Source organism: Triticum urartu, chromosome 7A, assembly GCF_056163025.1.
Source record: "Triticum urartu cultivar PI428250 chromosome 7A, HENAU_Tu73, whole genome shotgun sequence".
Lineage (NCBI taxonomy): Eukaryota > Viridiplantae > Streptophyta > Magnoliopsida > Poales > Poaceae > Triticum > Triticum urartu.
Window position 1 is genome coordinate 485,718,342 of NC_141879.1, and position 6,870 is coordinate 485,725,211.

At 43.0% G+C, this 6,870-nt stretch overlaps 1 pseudogene; it reads right to left on the minus strand.

Annotated features, from left to right (window-relative positions):
• Positions 1 to 3,907: 3,907 nt before the first annotated feature.
• LOC147960079 (uncharacterized) lies at positions 3,908 to 4,492 on the minus strand (annotated as a pseudogene).
• Positions 4,493 to 6,870: the final 2,378 nt, after the last annotated feature.

Sequence of the window (6,870 nt, forward strand, 5' to 3'; positions counted from 1 at the left end):
TTTGTGACTAATAGATTTTTGCAATAAGTATGTAAGTTCTTTATGACTAATGTTGAGTCCATAGATTATACACACTCTCACCCTTCCATCATTGCTAGCCTCTTCGGTACCGTGCATTGCCCTTTCTCACCTTGAGAGTCGGTGAAAACTTCGCCGGTGCATCCAAACCCCGTGATATGATACACTCTATCACACATAAGCCTCCTTATATCTTCCTCAAAACAGCCACCACACCTACCTATCATGGCATTTGCATAGCCATTCCGAGATATATTGCCATGCAACTTCCATCACCTTCATATACATGACTTGAGCATCATTGTCATATTTCTTTGCATGATCGTAAGACAGCTAGCATGATTTTTTCATGGCTTGTCCGTTTTTTATGTCATGCTACGCTAGATCATTGCACATCCCGGTACACCACCAGAGGCATTCATATAGTCATATCTTTGTTCTAGTATCGAGTTGTAAGTAAATAAAAGTGTGATGATCATAATTATTAGAACATTGTCCCATGTGAGGTTATCAAAATAAAAGTGGCCAGAGAAGCCCCCCACCAAAAGAGAGAGAGATGCCAAAGAAGCCTACAAAAATATAAAATAAATAAAAAATAAATAAAAAAATAAAAAAATATGTTATGTTTCACTCAAAATATATTCCTTTGGCGGTTTTGATGAGATAAGGGAGGAATGTTGTTGGTTTCAAGATTCGAGAAGTGGTATATGTCTAATTTCTACTCTTACTAGCAAGATGCCCGTGCGTTGCACAGAACATCAAGATCTTGTGGGAGAAAATGATGAACGAGGGAAGGTCTTATCTGTAAATGTGGAAAGGAGTGCGGGTAAATTGCCATAGTTTCCTTCCTATTCGTTAGATATAGATCGGACGGCCTATATTGCAGGATGGCAGGCACACCATCATCACCGACTATGCTTTTTTTATAAGAGTAGAGATAAAAAATAGAGTTGCTGATGATGGTGTGCCTGCCATCCTGCAATATAGGCCGTCCGATCTATATCTAACGAATAGGAAGGAAACTATGGCAATTTACCCGCACTCCTTTCCACATTTACAGATAAGACCTTCCCTCGTTCATCCTTTTCTCCCACAAGATCTTGATGTTATGTGCAACGCACGGGCATCTTGCTAGTAAGAGTAGAAATTAGACATATACCACTTCTCGAATCTTGAAACCAACAACATTCCTCCCTTATCTCATCAAAACCGCCAAAGGAATATATTTTGAGTGAAACATAACATATTTTTAGTGATATACGTATTTCAAAACTAGACTCTTTTTTCTATCAAATCAATGAATATGTATTAATCAACTTTGATCGTGTGGCAACGCATCGTTCCACAATGTAGTGCCTATAGATTTTTTAAGAAGTCAAACTTTGCAAACTTTGACCAAGTTTGTAGAGAAAAATATTTATATCTACAATAGCAAAAATATATAATGCGAAACTACATCATATGATGAACCTAGTGATATATGTTCGCACTCTAGATGTAAATATTTTTCTCCACAAACTTGGTCAAAGTTTGTGAGGTTTGAATTTTCAAAAAATCTATAGGCACTAAATTATGGAACGGAGGGAGTAGTTATTACCACTGTATAATTTTGTGGACACCAGACAAACGGTGGAGTACATAAACGAAGAGAAGAGGCGCACGCACGCAGTCGGTCTCTCACTGTCTCACACACATGAGAGTTACGTAAAGGCGCCGTTAACAAATAAACCCTAAAACCCTAGGTGCACGATTGCTGCATGCGCGGGTACCGACTACATGGTGGAGCGCACCTTTGTAGGAATAGTTAGCTCGCGTGATAATTTGATCCATAGGAGTTGATGCTCTGGGCCACAGGTGAATGACCTGGAGGCGGTGGCTCGCCAGTTGCCACAGATCGAGTAGACACGTTTAAAATACCATTTTTTGCAGGGTAAGAGTTCCGATATTCAATGGCGCATTATAAGTACTAAGTAGTTTTTCGAACGACTGGTATGGAGCGAAAATAAAATTCATAACTACTACCTCCTTGGCGTATGGTTGTATGGGTTTATGTTGCGAGTTGTTAAACCTGGTAGTTCTAGGGCAAATACTATGGTTTAGATGTTGGTTTTCAGTAATGAAAATCAGAATGGGGAAACACTTCTTTGATAAAAAACTACTACCTTCGTTCCAGTTTACTAGTCCCCATCGTAGTTTGGGTCAAAGTTTGTCCACGAATTTTACTTGTAAAATGTGAATGGAAAACGAAATTGTGTTATACCCAAACAAAAAAGGACTGGAAGGAGTGATTGCTCTGACATGGACGTGACCTCTCATAGCGCAGGCATTGAATCGGCGCACCGGACAAGAGGGCCCCACTCGCTACAGGCTCGGCTGAACATGCCTCCTCGCCGCATGCAACCGGCTTCAGACTGCCCGCCTGCCTCCATTGAATCCGCGCGTGTGCCGGCAACACGTCCTTCCGTGAGCCGGCCGACATTTTAGAACACAAAAAATGACCAAAATGTAATTAATTACGCATGGTCTTGACTTGTTGTGCTCGCAGTGGTAGCAGGAACTAGAGGTTTTTCTTTAATTATAACTCTCCTCACATTTTTTGGCTTTGAAGTGAATCATGGTTGTGGTCATTATCTATGAATGTACCAATATCTGTGAACATGAGTTTGATGTGGAAGTTGAACTTGGAATGTCGGGCTTGCGCGTGAACTATACCATGTCCAATGCTTCGTCTGTTATTGTTTGGAAAGTATTGCTGTTATTACATGACCCGAAAAAATATTTTGTGCCACATTAGTAGATGCATGGACATCACAACAGGCATGCTGACTAGATAAACATTTGAACCTAGCTATTATGAAGGAAATTTTGTATTGACAACAATTTTAGATAGCAGGACGCCTAGCCTGCTCTACCTCTGCTAGCTTATTTCTGGCTTCTTCCATCTCTTCTTTGGCTTGGGTGAAGAGAGTATCTGATTGCTTTTTTGCTTATTCAGGAACTCATTTACATTCTCAAGGGCTGTTGCACGCTTTCTTTCAGCCTTTACTAGAGCCACGAGGACACGAACAGTTGACGACTCCACCTGGCTTGTGTGTAATCTAGCATCATCTGGAAATTTGCACCTTGTGTCTAATCCAGCATCATTATGGAACTGGCACCTTGTGTGTAATCCAGCCTCATTTTGGAAATATGATCTCGAGGTTGACCATACTTCCCTCCTCGCAGGAACTGCATTCTGACATGAAGTTACTTCTTTTTTAGATCAATACTTAGAGCAACCCAGATCCATTTAGTAGAAGCCAGATAAACAGGACTCGCAGAAGTGAATTCAAAAGGAAAAAATATATAAAAATAGACTACAAGGTGAGAACACCCACTTCCTACATCAAGCTAAAAATGAAAGCATTAGGACAATTAAGACTCTTCTTATTACACATCGAAGAACACGAGGCTCAGAGAGACAGAAACTACAACATATACACATCGAAGAACACGAGGCTAAACGAAAGTAATTGAAAGGGTGTTACTTACCAAGGCTCGTTTTACAGGTTCGGTGCAGCTCCTCTTTAACTTGCCACGATCCTTGAAGATGTCCCCAATATCCCGTGTTTGGTCTTCATTGCTCCTCTACATGCTCGCACTCATGGTTTTAAAATCTCAACATGGCCAGAAAAAATATACTACTAGTAATACTCACGCATCTTGTGGGCAACATTAAAGCACTCGTTTGCCATGTTAGAGCATCTCCAACAGAAGCGCAATTCGCGGCGATTTAAAAAGCGTTTACAGTGCTGGGATTGAGACGTAGAGATAGATAGTAGAGACTAGAGAGTAGAGGATAGTTCTCAGCATAGATATAACATAGATAGATAAAAAATAGATAGTTCAACTACTCCTCGTCGTCCAACTCCTCCTCGGTGATGTCCTTCTCCGACGTCTCAATGTAGGCGTGAAGATACCAATCTTCGTCGGATTCCCAGGGCGACATTGCTCCTATCCTCATGTTGAATTGAGCGTCCGCTTTTCGCGTACGCTTGTCCTCGTGATAGGCGGCTCGCTCCGCCCTCCTCTTCTCCCTCTCTACCCTCCTTTGCTCGTAGAACTCGCGCTCGTTGATGATGTCCTGTGAGAAGCATTGGCGCCACAATGCTATGGCTTCCTCGTCAATCTCGGCGATGCCGAGACGGTGCTCCCGCCTCCGGTTGTCGCGACAATCCTCATCGGTGATAAGCCGCGGCAGAGGCGCGAGCTCCTGTGCCCGCTCCCGCGTCGGCACGTTTGGGAAGTTCAATGTTCTATGAGGCCACCTGATGCGCCATGCCGCCACGTCGTGTGCACGGGCAGCCTCGTTGGCGGTGTCGAAATTTCCAAGGCCGAGGCGCATCCTGCAGAACCGGATGTCGGCGGAGAAGCCGTCGGAGGGGCGCGCGCGGACGCCGCGCTATCCCCAAGTTTCCCAGCGACGCGGCGGCATGGTGGTGCGGCGGTGGCGAGGCGAGAAAGAGCAGGGAGAGAGCGGTGGGAGGGCGTTGGATTTTATAAAGCGTCGGACGCCGCGCGCCAAAACTAGCACACGCCCGACCGATTTTTCCCACACGCGCGATCCCTTCCCGACGTCCCTGCTATCTCTACTCTCTTCTCTACTATTATATTTATTTTATATTTAATACTTATCTCTACTTCTCTACTCTTTTTTTCTTTTAAAAAACAGAGTTGGTGATGATGGTGTGCCTGCCATCCTGCAATATAGGCCGTCCGATTTATATCCGACGGATAGGAAGGAAACTATGGAAATTTTGCAGAAAGATACCCACACCCCTCTCCAGATTTGCAAATAAGGCCTTCCCTCGTCCATCCATTTCTCCCACAAGATAAACTAATCATACAAATGCATATTGATGCGTGCAACGCATGGGCATCTTGCTAGTTCTAAAAAACTTTTCATCATTTGCCACACTACTGGTTGCAGATAAAGAACCTACCCAAGCACAGCGCGATACAGGAGCGATGCACAATTACAAGCTGATATTCTGTTGGACAATGGAGGCTATAACCAATTACTTTTACGGGAACAATAGCAACCAGGAAATTTGAAGGGTAGGTATGAACAAAATTGGAATTGCACATGTACTGCTAAGTGATTCAATACACACATTACCAATCGAGGAGGAGAACGATGGTCGCAGCGGCCTCTATGCATCATGGTCGGCAACGGGAGTCAGTTCATTTTCCATGACGGTGGTGCTTTTGCGCTTGGCGTCGGCTTCCGGGAAGCAGATCCGATATCGTGGAAGACGGTGCCGGGGAAGACGCTTTGTGTACGACGACGATGGTGGACCAGCTCCAGTGCGGCGTACGAGGTCGTCGATGAGGCAGATGTGCTGCGGTGGACGAGTGCGCCAATGTAGAAGGGGAGGAGTACGAAGGCTGACGTGCCGTGGAGAAGTCTATTTTGCGGTGGGTATAGGAAATGGGGAGTATTCACGTGTACTACTCTGGGTGCCGGGGTGGGGTTGGCTGGGTAGGGTGAACCTGAAGTTACGAAAACAGCCCCCTACCAAGTGTCATCCGTAGGCCTATTCCGAAGGCTATGATGGTAACTTCCCACTGCTCGAATCAAGGTCGTGGGAGATTTTCCCACCGACCTCAAAATTTTGTGACACTGAACTCCCCGTGTGGTGTGCTGGGTGATTGGGCTAAGCAACTAGCGAGTAGTACTAGTAACTACTAGTACTCCCTCCATTTATATTAACTTTGCATATTAGGTTTGACCAAAGTCAATCTTTCTAAAGTTTGACTAAGTTTATAGAAAAATATAAACATTTACCATAACAAATATGTATGATGTGAAAGTACATTCAATAATGAATCTAATGGTATTTATTTGTTACTGTATTGTATATGCTAATATTTTTTGTTATAAACTTTCTGAGAGTTTACAAAACTTGACTTTGACCAATGCTAATATACGGACTTAAATAAAAACGGAGGGAGTACACATTTGTTTTCTTAGTTTGTACTGAATTAATGATTTGTTGTAATTGTGAAATAAATATATTAGGCTACTGACTTTGAATGTAATGGTCTATATAATTCAATAGTTGCAATCATTGTTGAATTCCAAGATGTATACGGGGTCTATAGTACTTCACAATATGCTCAAACTCACATAATCCTGGTCAAATGAGAATCTAAATGCATTTCATAGTTATTACTCCCTTTGTTCCAAAATAGATGACTCAACTTTATACTAACTCAGTATGAAGTTGATTCATCTATTTTGGAAAAGAGGGAGTACTTTGTAGGATCCAACAAAACCAACCATAACTCTACATCATCCATTATAAAAGCAACATTTTGAACACATCCCAATGTGGGAATGAAACATGTAGAGGGAGCTTGCAAGGATGGAGCAGATAGGGCGGGAAAGATTGTATGTATGTGGACGAGAGAGTAGGAGACAAACCTAACGAGACAGAGACAGAGAGATAGAGAGAGAAAGAGAGAGGAAAAAGTTAGGTCTGTGAGAAAGATGGAGACATGTGATACGTCTCCGTCATATCTATACTTTTTGATTGTTCCATGCCAATATTCTACAACTTTTATATACTTTGGGCAACTTTTTATACTTTTTTTGGGACTAACATATTGATCCAGTGCCCAGTGCCAGTTCCTATTTGTTGCATGTTTTTTGTTTCACAAAAAATCCATATCAAACGGAGTCCAAATGGGATAAAAACTGACGAAGATGTTTTTGGAATATATGTGATTTTTGGGAAGAAGAATCAACGCGAGACGATGCCCGAGGGGGCCACGAGGCAGGGGGCGCGCCCCAGGGGGTCAGGTGCGCGC